This window comes from Dendronephthya gigantea, unplaced genomic scaffold (assembly GCF_004324835.1).
Source record: "Dendronephthya gigantea isolate DGI-Jeju-01 unplaced genomic scaffold, DenGig_1.0 000046F, whole genome shotgun sequence".
Classification (NCBI taxonomy): domain Eukaryota; kingdom Metazoa; phylum Cnidaria; class Anthozoa; order Malacalcyonacea; family Nephtheidae; genus Dendronephthya; species Dendronephthya gigantea.
The window spans coordinates 907,798-928,055 of NW_021163056.1; the positions used below are offsets into that span (position 1 = coordinate 907,798).

A 20,258-nucleotide genomic window follows, 5' to 3' on the forward strand; every position below is an offset into this window, starting at 1 on the left:
GTCTGAAGCAGATTTGTGAATGTAGAAAAGTTGGTAAGCTAATGTATTCCAAGAATATATTTATATGACTTTATCTGTTTAACAAATCTGTAATGTTTTGATCAAGTTCCCCATGTTCTGCTGTTGCTTCTACATGCTTGTATATATCAGATGAACATATGTAACAGCTCTCAGCATTAAGGTTGGGGTCAATTGCCAAACCACAGTTGCAAAAACCAGGCTCGTTAATTTCAGGGGGCTCATAGACATCCTTGCATTTTTTGTACAATGACTTCAGAGGACTATGATTCCTCAGCCATACATTAAAAACAAAGTCATGCCTCAATATATGTTCCCATCTGGTTTTATGAGTCGAGTACTCTGCATAATCTGAAATACGAATGTGTTTGGCTTCACGCCCCTGCATAGTGTTTATGCCAAGTCCTAACCCGAGACTCCTAAACAACAGCGTGGCATGATATGGCACTGCGTAACCTACAGTCCACACAGTTGGGGTTACCTTACCCAACAACAGGGAATATGCATTGAAATACTTCCAGCAACATTCTTTAAGCTCAAACAAAACACTTTCACTAATTAGCACTCGACTAAACCTACTTGTTGCTTTTCTAAGTTGTAAAGCGACAAATGCTAATACAGCTATACGCATCTTATCAAGTGCGCAGTCTTGGTTGTTGCTAACAGCTGTTAATAACAACATGAACTTATGGCATAATATTTTTGTTTCTTTGCCAGTAAAACGGTAGCTAAAAGGGGAATTTCTGCCCTGTTCGAACCATTTCTTGACTTTCTTATACAACCGGGTAGCTTTGATTTGCTTAAGTGTTGACAGGTATTTTGAGAAAGGGCAATCAGGTAAATCTGCCACACTAGTGCATGCTTTGGGAATAACACTTTTTGCAATAGCATGTTGTAATATTAGCTCATTTATTTGTTGCCATGCATTGTTTGCGTTATGCAATGGCTCAGCAAACAATTTATCGACTAACGTCCCAAGGAGTGGCTTATATTCCTGCCTGGAATGTTGATCTCTCATGAATTCTAAAGTCTTTTTTCTTTGTTGATTCAGCATAATTCTTCTTACTCAACTCATCCTTCTTCTTCTGGACATTCTCAGCTACTTTTAACCTAATAAAGGAGTACCTATTCAGTTCAATGTTATTGGATATGTGAGGGTTATATACCGTGACCGTTGACCGAGGTTGATACTAGAGTTAGTTTGTATTATTCGAGGGTAGAAAGCTTCAAGTAGTTCAAATCAACTGTTCAATTAATTTATGTGATTTATGTACAAATTTACCTCATTATTTACTAAGTAATTTATCACCTGCAGCACATCAAAGTGATTAAAGTCAACTATAAAATATTAAACCATCATTCCAACAACAACAATCATTACATACCTCTTGTTATAATCCCATGGCTGCCAAGTGGAAGCTTCATATTTACCAAGAGATCCATTGACAACATTTTTGTTATCATCGTTGACATTTCCGAATGGCGAAAAATAAAATGCAGAATTTGGAAGCTCGCCACTGAAAAATGAAGCCCACTTCATGTCTGATGGAACCAACTCGAACGTGAATTTTACTTGAAAATCTTAAATATTATCACCACAGTCAACCGATAGATGGTAGTTTTTACCTTCGATGTTGTCAATTTCGTTCATCAAATTTTCGCAATACCGTTCCATTGAAATATGGGTCTCACTACAATTAGCCCCTGCTATTAAAAAGCATTCTCTCTCACTTGCAATCTGAGCACCAACATTTAGGAAGGAAATCAACCATGCAGTTGCTTCATTATCTTTGCCAAATGGTGCACCATCAGCACCAATGGCTACTCTGAAATGGTATGGCTCACTGCCGAAGTGCATGAATGTAGACTTTCCCCCCAGCTGTTGATCAATCTTAATGTACATATTGGCAAGCTCTTTCAAGAACCCCTCTAGCTCTCGGGTACACTCCATCAACTTTCAAATCATCACACAGATCAGCACAAAAATATTCCTTTAAATCTTTCAAATTCCCAATGTCTATGGACTTCACGTATGTAATTAACTTGTCATATGGAAGCAGTTTTAGTAATTTACATTGAGGTATAAATGTTAAAGCAGGTCTGGCTTTGTTCTTGGAACGCTGCTTTGTCGCCAGTCCTAGGCGAATGTTTTTGTACTGCTCTTTGCTCAACAGCTTAGTTGAGTACAGAACATTAATGCTGCGGACCTTGTTTTCTAAACTGTTTTCAAAGGATTTGACACTGTTGTTTACCACATTAGGAACAATTTTCTTCATCATCTTCTTTGATGTTTTTATGTAGTGTGATAATGATGCTGGAGTAGCCACCTTCACTAATGTTACCCACATGCCATCCAAGGAAGGATGTTTATCATCTGCACTTCCCCCATGAATACTATTACAAACATCAATGGTTTCCTTGGTCCTTCTTTGACCTGATCGAGAAGCTGTTGGTACTTCATATTGTTCTGAGTCCATTTCCTTAACTTGAGTGGGATGTAATTTCCTCTTTTTTTTATTTTTCCACTGCTAAGAGGGCATACATGGGTGGTAATATCAGATTTCAGCTCCATGATTTCATTTAGACCATGGTCAACCTTCAAATAGCAAAATGTTTTGATTACAGTTATGTTCTTATATAAACATGCATGTGGTGCCAGCAAACCATTTATATTGATTATTCTAAACATTGATGAATAAAGTATACTGACAGTTATTTCAAAACTCACTTTCTGTTTAAGAGCCTTCAATTCCTTTCTCTTTTCTTTCAAAACCTTCGACTGGCTAAGGTATTCCTCATTGAGGAGATGTCGTTGCTGAGACAACAAGCCAACTGGAAACTTATCACGAGCAATGGCTTTGTCGCTCCTGTGCCTTTGTCTACCTTTTCTGCCCATTTAGCCATGGTTTACAAGTCTGGTTAAAGCAACCATTCACGCGGTACAAAATTCCAATAAAGTGGCACAACATTCAACAGTTAAACCCATTGGGAAAAAAACTTCGGTACCTTGACGAGGTATCCATGGTCTTGGAAAAGCTCGAAACGTCTAAAAGCTAAAGATATTCCCGTCGTAACCCAGCGTACGCTCATAATAAGTATGGAACTTGTTATATAGGTTATATAGATAGGTTATAGAGATAACATGACATTCCTAGGTCTATTGTTTAAATAACCGGAAGTGAACGGTTCGAACTTATTCGTGGGATTTTGCCATGCTTACAAGAACGTTTGTTGTAATTTATCTTTCGTTTTACTATTATTTAAAGTTTATTTGTTTGATTGATATTAAAATCATAACAGAACTGATTCGCAACAATACAATTTAAAACTTGAAACTGTTCCATCGTGTAGAGTTTATACGACACAAACAAAATATCAAACGAAAGCTGAAAAAAAGCGCTAAATGATAACAGTTTTGGGGGGCCGGAAAGGTGGCTGCTGACACAAGGTTATTAAATATTCATATCAAATGACAGTACTTATCGCCAAAAATAACATGCGGCCATATTGGGGCAAAGCTCCGCCCACCATGGTGGCGCTAATTTCGGGTACGTCAGCCCGGCGTGTTTGGTGAAAAAACATTGAAACTGACCAACACAGAAATAGTGATTCCAAATGTGATTCGTAATTCCATCCCAGAGCAAATCATTATGCAGTACTTGAGTTATTGTATTGAGACCAGATTCAGTTCCCCTTTGAGCAAGAGTACCTTGTGCAGAATACTGACTGTTTGTTCTGCATCAACTCGTACCTCTCTTCAAGGACTTGACTACTTTTCAGCTGAAGGAAGCCAGTCATTTGATGATCTCATTGCCATTGTGAGTAAGCTGGGTGATGTCTATGGGCTTGGGCTGACCTGGTCCAAGGAGTGCAGTAAGAAGCTAAAACTGGCAAAACGTTACCTAAAAAGTGATTACAAGGTAAGTTGCTTGCACTGATGAATGTTTCCGCTTTGGCAAGATGAATACCTAGCAAAATAACCTACGGTACCTGGTACAAACCTAGTACAAACCGCCAGCCACAAACAATGAATGCTGTAGGTACTGTTACTGTACAACCAACATTGTAAGTCTTAATTGTAACTCTGCTACTCTCTCACTACTGTATGACTAAGACTCTTGCAAATCTAAGTGGGCCACTGAAGTGCATTTGGAGACTGGCTTCAAAACTAGTGCTTTGAAAAACATACTCACCCACTCCACCTTGAGCCCCATTACATCCAATTCAAGGATAGCCCTATATTCAGCCTGAGTGATATTAAAGGTTTTCTGATCATTTTTAATAATAATTATGCAGTACTTGATCATTATTTTCCCCACCATTAGGTTCATGTATCATCAGCTTCAAGAGTTCCCAACCATTGTAGAGCCTATGCCCTCAGTAATGGTAATGATTGCAAATTTACTGCTACCTGCAGCCATCAACACGACTGAGCTTGTGATCTATGTTCCCTGTTTCCAACTGCTGTCCAGGATGTGGAGTTGCAGCTTGAAAGTGGTCATATTCCTCTTGAAGACAAAGAAGAAATGAAGTTTGTTGTGACCCAGTCTAAGAAAAATATTGAAGCGTGGAAGGCACACATCTTGCGCTCCATCAATCAAGATGAGGCTCAGCTTGATGTCATAAATGGTCTAGACAGTAGCTCCATATTGGTTGTTCTAGACTGGGCAATGAAGTTCCTCCCAAGAAAGTATTGTGAGAGCCAGTCAGACTGGTTTGGTAAGAGAGGCTTGTCATGGCACATTGGTGTGGCAATGAGAAAGCGAGAAGAGCTCCTGGAGACACTGACCCTTGTGCATATTTTTGACAAAAGCAACCAAGACAGCCTCTATGTCTTAGCCATCATTGATGACATAATTGACAAGCTCAAGGCAGCAATTCCAGGTTTAAAGTCCATTAGTTTCAGACAAGATAATGCTGGATGCTATCACAGTGGACCTACAATCCTGGGAGTACATATGTTGGCAGAGAAACACAATGTTATGTGCGAATGGATTTTTCAGATCCACAGGGTGGTAACGGAGCCTGTGACCGCAAAGCCGCATCCATAAAGAATGACATGCAATCATACTTGAACTCTGGTCATGATATATCAAGTGCACAAGACATGAAAGCAGCAATTGAGTCCAGCGGTGGTGTGTGTGGTGTTGTACCCATACTTTGTTGTCCTCTAATTGTGCCTGATCCTGGTCCCCATCCGAAATGGGAAGGTGTTAGCCTAATCAACGACTTTCAATTCAATGTAGAACAAGTGAAGGTTTGGATGGCCTACAATATTGGAGTTGGTAAAGAAGTGCCATATAGCAATTTTTCTCTGGAATGTTTTGAACTTCCATCACTAAGCAAGATTGATGATGTCATTGACACTGACCTAAAATTTTGTGAAATAATACCACGTAAGTCCACTGCCAAAAGTAAATGGGAAACTCCACCTGGTGGTGATGATTCTAGCAGTGACACTGACAATGATACTCTTTTCAGAGCATGGGTGTGTAAAAGCTTACCAGAGGTTTTCGTCCCTGCAAAGTCATCTTGATGAAGGCAAACACAAGTATGTTCTTGAGCAAGAATCTTTACTTGACAAGGCCATGCTTTGCTATGCTAAAAATTTAGAAGGTGGAACTACATCAATTGAGGGCCAAGATGAACACATTGCTAAATCAGCCAAGGATGCACTGTGAAAGTGATGGGGTGGGCCCTGAAAAATGCTTCAAACAAGCAGGCGTCACTTCAATGAGAAGCAGAAGGAGTACCTTATGAAACTGTTTCTGCTAGGTGAACAGACTGGCAGAAAATGTGATGCTAGTGAAGTCTCAACATCTATGAGAAAAGCACGGAATCCAGATGGCACACTTATTTTTCAGTCTGATGAATACCTGATATCATGGCAGATAATGCGTTTCTTCTCTCGGTTAACCTCCAAAGATGATGATGATGACCAAGATTTGGTTGCAGCCATGAATGAACAAGAATTGGATCAGATGTGCCAGGAAGTCATGAATTAAATTTCTCTTCTGCATCCAATCACATATGAATCACATAACATATGTGAGATGTCTGCTACTTCCAAGCTGTCAAAGTTTTCTATATCAATGTTACAGGACATCTGCAAGTACCATGATCTTGACACTTCACATATCAAACAGAAAAGAAAAAAACCATATATTGACTTGCTGGAGGGACTTGTCAAGTCATGCACATGCTGACAAAGCTATTTTCGATCAGTTGGCTATTGTACATCCTTAGCTCAGGCAAACACAGTCTGATATACAGTATGTACTATTAGACAGCTTCAATCTTGATTGAATGCACATTGGCTCTTTTAATATTTCTACTGTATATAGTTTATTTTAGAGGGAGAGGTGTCAATTTTAGTTTAAAGTATTATTGTATTCATATGTATTATATTCTGTTATAAATATTTTGTTATGCTTAAATAGGAACCATTTTTCAAAGTACAACTAAGTCTAAAATATTGAAATGCATGATTGGCATGTCAGGACTAAACAGCTTTATATCATATAAAGATTATATATTGTTACTCACCTTATGTTGTCTTCAGCGATCTCTGTGATTTATAAATGAAATATGACCTGGTTTCATTATTGCGCGCAGTGACCTCACAGGTCAAAAGAGTAGAATTTCGCCGCACTTTGACAGTTTGCCGCGTCGCACATAGACATTTGCCCAATGATTCATTTACATCACCTGAAAGGTCCTTCTTTCAACATTTAATCAACAGAGTTCGAAAAGATTTGTAGACATAGCACACCAGCTACAGGACGTTTTGTATGACCCACTTTTATCGCTACCAAATATATGCATCGAATGAAAAATTATTTAAAAATTATTGAGTGATATGATAAACCGGAAATTTGGCCAAATTGAAGCCATGAAGCTATTTGATATGAAAAAGGAGTTAATCTTAACGTGGGATGCTTAATTTGTCAAAAATAAACCACCAAAGTGTGTCTATAAAAATGACCTGTATGGCCACCATTTTGTGTAGCCCCCGTTATTTTGCTCATTTCGCCCTAATGCAGCAATATTTGGTCAAACTAACTATGACACGTTTCTCAGGACACATTACCCCTTCAAACTTGTAAGTATGAGCGAAATCGATTTTTGAGTGTTTGCCACTAATTTTTAAATGACAATTGATTTTTACAGACATCTACTCTTAAGTGATTACACAACAATAAATATCTAAATTTTATTCAAATTAAAGTATACAAAATGATCGTATATTTCATATACTCTTTATAAAAGAATATTACTATACGTAAAGTGGAGTTGGTAGAATTGAACATACTTAAGACTTTCATCAGAGCTTGAATCTTCTGATAGGTCACAATCATCTTCAGAAAACATAGATGTATTTAATTCCTTCTTAGTATATAAGTCTTGCTCTTCCAATAACGAATTGTTGAAACTACAATTTAAGTAATAATTGTATAGGTTGATGGGATACTACATATGTCTGAGACAAAATAAGCCAAAGTGGTAGAACACTTAGGCACATTGAAGCAAAAAAGCGCACCTATCATGACTTGGCTGTGGAGTGCTAATTGGAATGGTGAAATTTTCATCCATATCTTTGTCATTGTGTTGTGGCTCTATGCGACTAAGAATAGGGGATTTGGTAAGGGACAGTTCCATCGTCGTGGGTTGTTTACACAGCGTAGACGTTTGTGGTCCTTCAATGCTCACCTGGTCTGCAACCATGCCGCTGTGACCTTCTATAGTTGATATTGTATTTCCACTCGCTTTTCGTAGAGTATCAGTAAGCCGTTCATATCCAGCCAACGTTTTCGCCTTTGACCACGTATTGAAAATATTCATAGTCAAATATATTCTCTTGTGCGCTTCCCCCCATGCTCTCCTACCTTCTTTCTTACTTGCAAATACTTGCTTTTGACCGGAATTCTTTCTTAGACCACCACATATGGCGCCCTGTTCAGACACCATATTGGATTTCAATAATTGAAAAAGTTGGCCCAACCTTTTCAAATTTGTGCTTGCGCATAAGAGATGCGCAGACGGTGATACAGCTCCTTTAAGTGCTTTGTTATATAGGAACAAAAACATACATGTTGCACATGTTGTAAGCTTTTAATATATATCAATGATGCACTATTACACAGTTTATATTATATAGTCTATATAGATTTTGATATTCTTTGATAATTAACGACCAATCTTACATTGATTGCATGGGTTTTGTTATTGTACAACTCAACCATGATAAAACGGTTTTTTAAACAACCATGCATGGTCGAGCAACTTCTTTAGATATATAAATTGGTTTCTTATATATATAAATGATGCAGCCTATATTACATAGTCTATACAGATCTTGATATTTTTTTATAATCAACGACCAATCTTACATTGATTGCATGGGTTTTGTTATTGTACAATTCAACCATGATAAAATGGTTCTTAAACAACCATGCATGGTCGTATCAAGCCCGTTTAGCTTAAACAGCGGATAAGTCAAAATTAAACAACACTCTAACATCTCTCTTGAACGGGTCAACTTGAATATCATGCACTAAATATGTAGTTGAAAACAGTATCTTTGTATTAAGGTTAAAAACATTCAGTTTCCTTGTTGAATAAATGATAGACTTGCTTTGTATTTTGAACTTATCCACCTTTTAAGCTAAAGGGGTTGATACAACCAGCCCATACTTTGGTAAATAAGCCAGCCTGGCCTTTCTAATCTAACGTCTATAAACTACTTATTAGGGAAACTTGAGAATGTCATTCACACAAGGCCGCCATAAATTGAAATTCACGTGCATTTGTGATTGGGAGTTCTGTAGTTTCTCTACTAATCTTTTATTGTGAAAATGCAAAAAGAACTTGGGTATGGTGCATAAAATCCTTGTCGTTCATGTATGACAAGGATGTTTGTAAACAACAATCGCTGGTGCTAATATCAATGAAATAAATGACAATATCAATATACTGGCTATATTGTTTACTGTACTAGCAGAATGCATGCGGTATTATTCCTAGGCCTACACGCAAGTGGCCCCACCAAGTTTAGACAAAATACTAAACATAATACAATCAACATACTTTGGAGAAATCGGGATCGAAAGACAGTAAAAGGTATATTTGGGGACTCACATGACATCATAATAGAGAACCCATATGTTATGCCTGAAAAACAAATACAAAGCGGTAAAGAAAATCCTTGTATAGACAAATAAAAAACTTTGTTTTGTAAATGCAATGTTCATAAAGTAAGCATTTACTCACTTTTACAGAGATAAACAGTAATTCGTCCACATTTCTTGTGATACTTTTGAGAACTAGAATAAGGACATTCACAATCTGAGAAAAAATCATCTTACATGCACATTTTATTACAATTACTGTTGATAATTTAATTATCTCTGTACACCTTACCATGCCAGCACTGAATAAGAAAAATACCAGGAAGGAGGGTTGGGTGTCACTTTTATCGTTTAAAGAGCAAAGGACAATTGTTGTGCAGAATCTGTAACTCATTTGGATATCTTTTTATTTGAAATCCTTCGATTAACCTTTCGCACAAATGAAGTAATTTGTTATTGTTGTAGAAAATAGAGCAAACTGGTGAGTTCTTAGAAATCGCGGTAATTAATTCACGAATTCCGAGTGGCCATTCTCCCCCATACGTAGCTGCACACCAAACTAATAATATTTTCAGCTCATCGTATCTTTCTCCAAGAGACTCGATTAATGTATATACTAGTTCAAGTGCTTCTTGGCTAGGATTTCTTGCAACTTTTTATAGCTTCTCGAAGATTCTTGTCCAGCACGTAAACTCGCTCACAGTGGCTAGTATAAGGGGTAAAAAGGAAATTATGTGGCTAATAGACCATGTGCATAATGATGTCAAATACTTTTGGAATAACCACGAAAACAGGAAATCTCTGCAAGAATTAACAAAAAAAACAACGTAAGTCTCACAAGAAATGCTGGTCTTTGTTGTAATGCAGAAGCGCTTGACGTCATTATGCATAAGGTCTATTGAAAAAAAAGTTTATTAGTCGCCAACTTACTAAAACTAGTTCTGTATAAGCCAATATACTTATCTTCCAGTTCTTCTATCAATAGAATTACTATAGTCTTGAGCGAGACCTGTGATAAATCCCTGTCTGAAGGCAAGCGAGGTTCCATCACAAACAATGAGACCTGCTTTGGTCCATTTGTTGTGAAAAGAGCATGTAGCCTGGTGAAGAGATATGCCGTTTTATTCACTTGCTCAACCATCCGAGCTGTTCACATTGAAGTGGTGCAAAGCCTCGATACCAGTTCGTTTCTCAACGCATTGCGTAGATTCATCGCCAGAAGGGGACATCCAAGTCATTAGATCTGACAATGGCACTAATTTTGTTGGCGGAGAAAGAGAAATTCACAGTGCATTCGATGATTGGAACCAACAGAAAATTCAACGATTCCTCCTGCAGCAAAACGTCAAGTGGATCTTCAATCCTCCCTCAGGATCTCACCATGGTGGAGTTTGAAAGCGCTGCATCCGAACTGCCCGTAAAATATTGTTGGCCCTCATAAAGCAACAGACTGTGGATGATGAATGCCTTACAACTGTTATGTGCGAGGTTGAATCCATAATGAACAGCAGACCATTGACAAAGGTATCTGACGACCCGAATGACCTAGAAGCCTTGACGCCAAATCATTTGCTTCTTTTACGCCTGGGACCATCGCTATCCCCAGGAGTTTTCCAAGAAGCTGATTTGTATTGTAAACGTCGATGGAGACAAGCTCAATATCTCTCGGATGTTTTTTGGCGCCGCTGGATGAAGGAATACTTGCCAGAAGGAATACTTGCCAGAATTGCAACGCCGTCAGAAATAGGTTAATGCTTGTCGGAATTTTTCTGTAGGTGATATTGTTTTGCTCGTTGACGAGAATACACCAAGATCGTCGTGGTTGCTTGGTCAAATCACGAGAGTGAAACCGAATTTGAGAGACGGCTTCGTGAGAAGAGTAGTTTTAAGAACGAAACTTAACACCCTGGAACGCCCTGTGGACAAGATTGTCCTCTTGGAAGCATCAGAATGCACTTGATTGTTGAAGAGGACATTGTCATGTCGATTGGTTATCGATTACGGTTAAAATCTTTCTATAGTGTTTAAATGTCGCCTTATACAACATTTCGGGGCCGGAATGTAGATTTTAAACCGGAACTGTCATAACTTAGTTTAATGTTATGTTAATTAGTTATGTTAATTTGGGTATAAATAATTGTTTACTATCAGTTTGATCACACAATACAAAGTTCAAGCAAGAGTCTCCACAATTCAAGAAGCGAATGATTTTCTACCGGACAGACAAATTAATCTGTAAGTTTCATAATAATGATAATAATAAATACTTTATTTCTGTGTCAATGGATTTAGCTCTTCAGAGCTAATTGGGGACACCTAGCTAATCTTACAAAAGTTTAGTTATTTAAGAAAATAAATATATATATATATGTATATGTACAATAAAATATATGCTTGTATATATACAGTATCTCCTAAAAATAATGTTTCCAATTTAATAGCGGACAGTATTACACTACTGTATGTCTATTTATCCACTACATAAATTGCAGCAATTGGCGTTGTTCTCTACTAAATTTATCATGTCAACACTTCGAATGTTAGCTTTAAACAAGCTTAGGCTTGGTAGTTGTCGCATTCTGCTCGTTAATTTTGACCAAATATGTGCCCCTTGATATCGTAGGGTGTGCTTCCCATATTGTATAGTGTTAAATCTCGGTATTTCAAAATCACTGTTCCTTAAACTATACTGAGTGCTCTTGAGAGTAAATAAGTCCGATATATAACTAGGCATTAAATTGTTTTTTACTTTATACATAAGTATCGCTATATCTTGCAGGCGTCTATTGTAAAGCGAAGGTAGGTTAGCATGTTTGAGAAGTTCCTCATACGTCTCTGTTGTTGTTCTGAAGACTGCACGCAAAGCTCTTTCTTGAATTCATTCTATTTTTCGCCCATCTGAGGATTTGCAAAAATTCCACACCAGATGACAATAGGTTAGGTGTGGCATCACAGCTGTTTTATACAATGTTAGCTTAGCTTGTGTTGGTATAAGATTATGTAATCGCATGAGGACTCCAACCTTCTGACTGGCCTTAGTACACATTTCACTAATGTGTTGCGTAAAGGTGAGGTTCTCGTCTATGGTTATTCCTAACAATTTTATTAGTTCAGTTTTCGTAATCTTACAGTCATCGATGGTAAGAGCCCTTCCTTTGTTGTCTTTGTCTACATTTCTTGGATTGATTGTAAGGGACTGAAATTTGTCAGGATTTGCACAGAGAAAATTGTTCTTATACCATGACAGTGCTTGTTTTCCCTGTTTCTCTAAAGTGGATTCAGCTTCTTCGTACGTTTTTCCTGTTTCATACAATTGGTGGTCATCAGCATATTGTGTAAGGTTTGATTCTGATATGTCAGATACCATGTCATTCTGGAACATATTCCAGAGAAGAGGGCCAAATGATGATCCCTGTGGGCATCCGCGCTCCATTATTTTCCAGTCACTTGTGTGACCATTTATTTTCACTCTATTCAATCTGCTGTCAAAAAATGATCTCATCAGCTCGAGTGATGTGCTGCCAAACCCATAAGCATCCATCTTTTTCAGGGTAAGTGAGTGGCTTAACGAGTCAAATGCCTTACTCATGTCCATTGAAAGTACTGTTATTAGTTCTTTTCTGCCCACTGCAAGCCTCCAGTTTTCAATCAACATCAGCAGGGTTGTCTCACAGCTATGCCGTTTCCTATATGCTCTTATTCCGCAATACAGGGAAGAATCATAGTGCCTGGTCACTTGTTTAGATATAGATAGATAGATATATATATTTTGCACTTGTTTGTTACATAAGATTAATCGGTAGATAATATTTACAAAAAAATAAGTGCTGGCCTCCTGTTATAACCATGAAGGCTAATCAAGACAGGTGGCCATTAATATATTACAATCTTTCATTATTTAATTAGAGAGTGATTCAATTAAAATTAAAAAGATTAGAGAACAAAGTTACAAAACACACAACTCTGGCAAAACAACACAAACAGAATAAAACAAAAAACAGTACAATACGAAACAAAACAGGGGAGGGATGACTCTTACACGTAGTAATAACGCGAATATCTAGACTAGCTAGTAGTGATCAATTAACTGTTGTTTTAGTTTTTTTTTAAAAGCAGATTCACTCAGATATTTAATTGACTCATCAGTATCATTCCAGGTCTTAGGGCCGATAAATCGTATATTAAATTTTCCATAGTTAGTGCGAGGTTGGGAAAAAGAAAAGGATGATTTTGCAGAAAGCCTTGTATTATAATTATGCTTGGAACTAACTGGTGAAAAAAAGTTCATGAATGCATATGGAAGTTTATTGTTATTAAATTTATGCATAAATAATGTTGTATTAAGTAAGACAATATCAGGAAATTTTAAGAGTTTGAGTCTCTTAAACATAGGTGAAGTGTGTGCCCACAATAATGGGAAAATGTTATTATACGTATTGCTTTCTTTTGTAGGGTCACTATTGGCTGAATATTTGTCTTGTACGTATTTCCCCATATTACTACACCATATGAAATAAATGAGAAGATAATGGAATAATATAATTGCACTAAAATATTAGTAGGAACAAAATGGCGCAAGTTTAAGCAGAACTCAAACACTTCTCGAAACCTTTTTTGATAATTCATACACATGTTCCTTTCAGTTAAGATGGCTATCAATAATAATTCCCAGATATTTAATATTAGATTTTTGTAAAATAGATGTATTATTTATTTTAAGATCTATGGGGTAGTTTATTCTTTTTTGTGGTGTATGAAATAATACAAAATTTGACTTTTCAACATTAAGTGATAATTTATTTGCGCATAACCATTCATTTATATTTTCCAGCTCATGATTAAGTTTAGTTTCTAGTCTTTCCAGGTTACTTTCCGAACAGAATATATTTGCATCGTCAGCAAAAAGATGAAAATCAGGTGCACAATTATTGAAATCATTTAAATAAAGAAGAAATAATAGTGGACCCAAGACTGATCCCTGTGGTACTCCACATGAAATGTGTGCTAACTCAGATGATATATTCTCGATAGTAACAAACTGAAATCTATTATTTAAGTAAGAAACAAACCAGTCCTTAGCAATACCCCTTATTCCATAGAATTCAAGTTTCCTTATTAGAATTGAATGATTTACAGTATCAAATGCTTTTCTCAAATCCAAAAACAAGCCACAAGAATATAACTTTTTTTCTATAGCAGTCTGGATTTTGTTGACAGTCAAAAGAATAGCGTATGTAGTAGAATGATTTGATCGAAATCCAAACTGACCTTTAAAGAAAACATTATTCGAATCCAAAAAAGCTACAAGTCTCTTGTGCATTAGCTTTTCTAGTAATTTATTAAATACAGAAAGTAGTGATATTGGACGATAATTAGAGACAAGAGTTTTGGGACCTTTTTTGTGGACAGGAATTACCCTTGCAATTTTTAGTTGATCAGGTACAACTCCCATTGAGAAAGACACATTGAAAAGATATGTCAATGGTTGCGCCAATATATGTTTTAGAATTATCAAAAGATTGACACAGAGTTCAATATAATTCTGAAAACTTGATAGGACATCATGTCAGACCAACCCACATTCTGGTCGGACATGATCGGACTCAAGAGAAACGTTGTCACAAGCACATTTAGAATAGCACCTTGTTTTATTCAATTTATTGTAACAACCACAGCCATATATCATATATGCATAATTTTAAACACAATGTCAACAAAACAACAAATCCGCCACAGTATAATGTAGAAGATTTCTACTAATTAACAATTAGTCGCCGAAGGCGAGGTGATTACAACCCTATATTCACTGAGCCGAAGGCGAAGTGAATATAGGCTTGTAATCACCGAGCCTGAGGCGACTAATTGTTTTAGTATAATTTCAGTATTGAAAAAGTTTTATTTTTAAATACAACTGATTTATGTTCTCAATTTCTGCTTCCGAAATTTTTCCAAAACGATTTTGAGTATTTTCAGCCATGTTTTTTGGGGGAAAAGCAATAGTTACTGCTCAGACTGCTCTGAGCAGTAACTATTGCCTCATAGTTACTGCTGAAGGAGCCAATCAGAATGCTCAAAGGTCATTTTTCAATACTGAAATTATACTAATGTGTCATAATAACAATATCAATAATCAATATCAATCCGTATTTTTACTATATATTATATAATATACTGTCCACAGTTTAATAATCGTTTTGTTAATCAGTTTTAACTTTTAAGCTTATCATTATCAAGCTTTAACTCTCAGAGTCTGTGGAATCTGACTGTGATGCAGCGTCTTCTGGGTTAAGACCAAACAGACTGTCCCAGTCATCAAGAGTGATGTCTTCATTATCCGATTCTGGGACCGCCGCCTCTACAATATCTGAAGATGCTGTCTTTGTTCTTTCTCTGTACTTCTTTCTTGGTACTTGATTTACTCTTCGAGTTGTTTTGCAGTCCTCCCACCAGAGCAAAACGGCTCGATCTGCAGAGAAGCTGGCGAGTGGAAGACCTTCTACCTGAACTTCAAGGAGGTCAGAGAGAGTGTCAGACCTAAGCCTGGCTCGTTTTTCTGTCTTGATTACTTTCATTACAGAAAACATTCTTTCAACGTGACCGTTGGAAAAAGGTAAACTAAAAAGCAACTCACAAATGCGTAGGACGTTGGGCCATTTGACTGCATCTGGAGTTTTGTGTAGCTTGTACCAAATCTTCTGGTAGCATTCTGTGCCAATTCCAAGGTATTTTCTGGCATATAGAACAACATCTTCAATCTCATCTTGAAGGTTGCCAAGAGTGACATTCGTAGCTTCTAATGGCTCTCTAAAATGTGAAATGATGTATTCACCAGCTTCTTTAATCTCTGTCAGTTGTGGGTCATCTTCTTTGTCCTCTGAATCGCTGTTGTTACCTTTAGGTAAAAGACGATTGGGCCAACTCTGAGTTTCAAGAAAAACAAGAATTGCCCTCAGCATTTTCATGTCTGACCATTCTAGTCGTGTTTTCATCATTGTTTCCAGCTGGCTAACATCAACAACAACCTGATTCGCGCATGTCTTGTGGTTTGTGGGGTTGTAGTTGCGTATAACAGCACCCTGGTAGATGTTTTCTCCATTCTCTTCCTTTACTCGGCTGCAAGTAAGCTTGACTGTAGGCCAAAGTAGAGGATCTTGTGAATCGGCCAGTTTTTTCAGAGACTTGCTGGACTTTATTACTCCCTGAATGCCAAGTACAATGTCCAGCTTTTCTGCTTGAAGAGTCAAGCTGAGTAAGGATGGGGCTTTCAGTGCATCTACATACATGGCAGCACCAATTAGCATCCTGGAGTCGTTCCATTTCTTGAGGAAGCCTTTCAAGCGGGCTCGGTCGGTGTCTTTCATGGTTTGGTCTTCAGATAACGTGATCACATGATTGATGTAGGCACCATACCTGTCCACGAGACGTTGCAGTGCTTTGCGCTTGTGGGTGATCCAGCGGGTGCCCTGTGATCTTACTGGTAGGTCTCCGTTACCTGGAAAATCCCAAACCTCCTTGAGGTCTTCGACCAAGTCTGTTAGTTCACGGGACTTTTTTGGGGACTTGGAGTAAAGGGAATAGAGGCGGAGCAACATTTCATCTAAGTCCTTAAAAAGCTGACAACGGAATGCATCCTTACATGCAAGTTCTAGGCGATGAGCGTAACACCAAGTCCAGTATAGCCATGGTAGTTCCTTTTGTAGTTTTCCTCTCATGCCATTTTGCTCTCCAATATTGACTGATGCACCATCCGTACCCCCACCAACTAGAACGGGCTTGCTCTGAACTCCAAGAACATTTGATTTATCCAGAATATTATCTACTCCAACTACTCCCAGAGCATTGCTGAGACAATTTATCAGTCCACCAGCATCTGCTTTTGCTGGCACTTCCAGTGAGAGAAACCTGGTACATGATCTCATCTCTTGGGCAGCATCATCCAGGTTGCAGTACTGTATCATTACGAGCTCCTCCTCTATGTTACCTGCATCTGTGGATCCATCCATAAGAAAACTATAGAAGTTGAAGGTCGAAAGACTTTCAAGGAAGCTCTGCCTCTGACTCTTAGCAATGTAATGGGTGAAGGTTTTGGCTGAGGTATCGTTCTTATAGGCAAAGCCAAGGTCCACACCGTGACGCTCTTCGAGCTCATGTAAAGCAGCATACTTTAGAAATCCTATGTTTTCTTTGGCCAAGACGTAACATATGTCGAATTTCTTCTTCATGCGTTCTTTTACTGTGTCATCTATCACCAAGAGACTGCGAGCAATCGGCGAGTAGCTTGTGACTGATAAATTTGAGGCCTTGGCCGCATCGGCGCGTACCCGTAGCATGGCCACACAATGTTGTTCACTTGTGGCATGGTCGAAGATGTTGCTTGTCTTGTGGTTGCTGGAACCTATTATCCAGGCTTTTGAGAAGTTCTTCATTCCCGTAATTGCAGCCTCATGCTTCCTACACGAATCACACCAAAGCGTCTCTACGACCGACTTGTCTTGTTTGGAAACGTCGCAACATAGCCACGAAAGAGTTTGATAGTCACGCTCAAATTGCGTCTTCCACGAGTTAAATGTATTTATGCTGACTCTTCTCTTCTTGGAGCTAGTAGAGGGAGTATTAGCCGTAGTTCTTTTTCGACTGGACATTACATTGCCATTGCAAGACACCACCGTCGACCGATCACAGCAAAAAACACGTGCACATATTGACATATAAAAATATATGACAGTAACTTTCGGTTTGAGCTTAAGCCAGTTTCGCAAGTTGTTTGTGAATATTTACTTAAATACTCGACATGCTGTAGCAAATTATATATACTAGAAATATCAGGGATATCAGATCGTAAACAAAGTTATTATGTTTATTGATATCAATCTTGTCATTTAGAAATATAATAACATTGTGCTTCAGTGCGTGATTCAAGAGTGACAGCGTGAATGCATGCTAGCCTGTCTGCATGATTTATGATTTGTTTGGCACAAAAATTGCTAAGTGAAAGCTTAGCCTTGAAACAATCGCGTATATTAGTTGTACGAAAATAGAAAAGTCTCCCGGGTAAAAACACTTTTCGAAAAGAAAGAGCGAAATCAATCGTATTTTTCGAATCCAAAATCTGTTGACTGCATAAAATCTCTTGTTTATTGAAGCCGTTATTAATAGACATGAGTAATTGGTTTAATAATTACAGTCAAGATACAAAAAGTGTCCCACTTCCGCTTCTGTAGTCTATTGTAGAATGTTGGGTTTTTCTGTAGCGGTTTCGATTTATCCGCAAATATCATTATAAATTTAGTTTTGTTATTTTTATATGGTAGTTTATAGCAAAGGGTGGATTTTTCGTCAGATTCATTGCAAAAATGGTGCGAATTGAAACTTTTAAGTTTTATCCCGGTATTTGCGGATAAATCGGAAACCGCTACAGAAAAACAAAACAAATTACGGTAATTCACAACAGACTACGGAAGAGGAAGTGTGACACTTCTTGTATTTTGGTGACAAATGACGAGTTGTTACCGTATCTTTTTATGTTATTGTTCATGTCTGGATTGTGTGAAAGATCACATATTTAGTTTTAAATGATTACAAGAATAAGGGGGAAATAATTCAGATATAAATCAGGCAAAACTGGTCGGCCATAATGTCCGTGCAGAACAATCAGTAGACGGCCATGTCAGCATTTTGCTCGGAAAATGGCCGGTGTCCGACCGTTATATTGAACTCTGGATTGACAGGTATGCTATATGGACCAGCAGACTTTGATGGATTTAGTCTAGAGATTTCTTCGATGATTTCAGTAGCTGTCACTGAGAAAATAACAAAGCTATTACACAAGGAATGAGTCATGTATCTCTCAATAGGTGTATTAGCAAAAGGTATTGTAGATTCCAAGTTTGATCCTATAGTTGAAAAATACTTGTTGAAGGCCTCGGCAATAGCTTTCTTATCAACTATTTTTGAAGATCCTACTTGTAATAAGTTGGGACTCGTATTATTAGCATATTTTAAAGTAATCAATTGCTTAATACCTTTCCATACCCTTTTCATGTTATCCTTATTTCTCAAAAAATAGCAACTATAATAAGACTTTTTACTAATATTCAAAAGATGCTTTAGTTTATTTCTATAGAATTTAAACTTAGTTAAATGATATTCATTTCTCGATTTTAAATAGGATTTATAAAGCTTATTTTTCATGGCAATGGAAATTTTTAGACCATTAGTTATCCAGGGTTTAGTCTCATCTCTCGTTTAGATAATCTTTTCAAAGGAACATGACTATCAATAACTTCAGATATTTTCCTGTGAAAAACACTGAATAGATCATTTATATCAGATTCAGCAGGAAAAACCTCTTCCCATCTAATTGACTGAGCGTCGGCTATAAATTCATCTAAGTTAAAATTTGAATAATTCCTTTTATATTGTCGATTCTTTTTATTGCCAGTTTTTAATTTGTCAATAATTAAAAAGTTTGGGAGGTGGTCGGTTATATCATACACCAGGTTTCCGCTAATTGTTTGGTGATCAAGTGAGTTGAAATAAATGTTATCTATTAGCGTAGCAGAGTGATCGGTTATTCTTGTGGGTTTGATTATATATGGCTGGAAACAGTATGTAGCCATAGTATTCACAAATTCGTCTGTGTCGGTATGATTATCAACATTTAGCAAATTCAGGTTGAAATCACCCATTGAACAACACAATTTACCTTCCCTTGAGATTTTATCAATAACATCCATGTAATAGCTAGTAAATGCATCAAGATTGCCGTGAGGGTGACGATAAATTATAGAACAAACTATATTGCGAGAGCTGTTGTGTATCTCCAACCACATGCATTCATAATCAATAGTTGAAGAATTAAGATCATCTCGAGAGTGATATTCAACATCCTCCCTTATATGAGCACACACTCCACCAGCATTGCTTAGTGTAGGCTGAGAAATAAGATGATAGCCAGGAATGGCTAGGTTGATTAGAGGTTCTCTGTTTACATTAATTTTCGTTTCAGATAATCCTATAATGCTAAATTTAAAATCCAGATTAGCCAGTAAAGTGACTAGATTATCGTGATTAGCAGAAATACTGCTTATATTACAATGAAAAACTGAAAAT

The 20,258-nt window shown here is 37.3% G+C and overlaps 1 pseudogene; it reads right to left on the minus strand.

The window, feature by feature from the left end:
- Nucleotides 1-70: 70 nt before the first annotated feature.
- LOC114527741 lies at nt 71-2,366 on the minus strand (annotated as a pseudogene).
- Nucleotides 2,367-20,258: the final 17,892 nt, after the last annotated feature.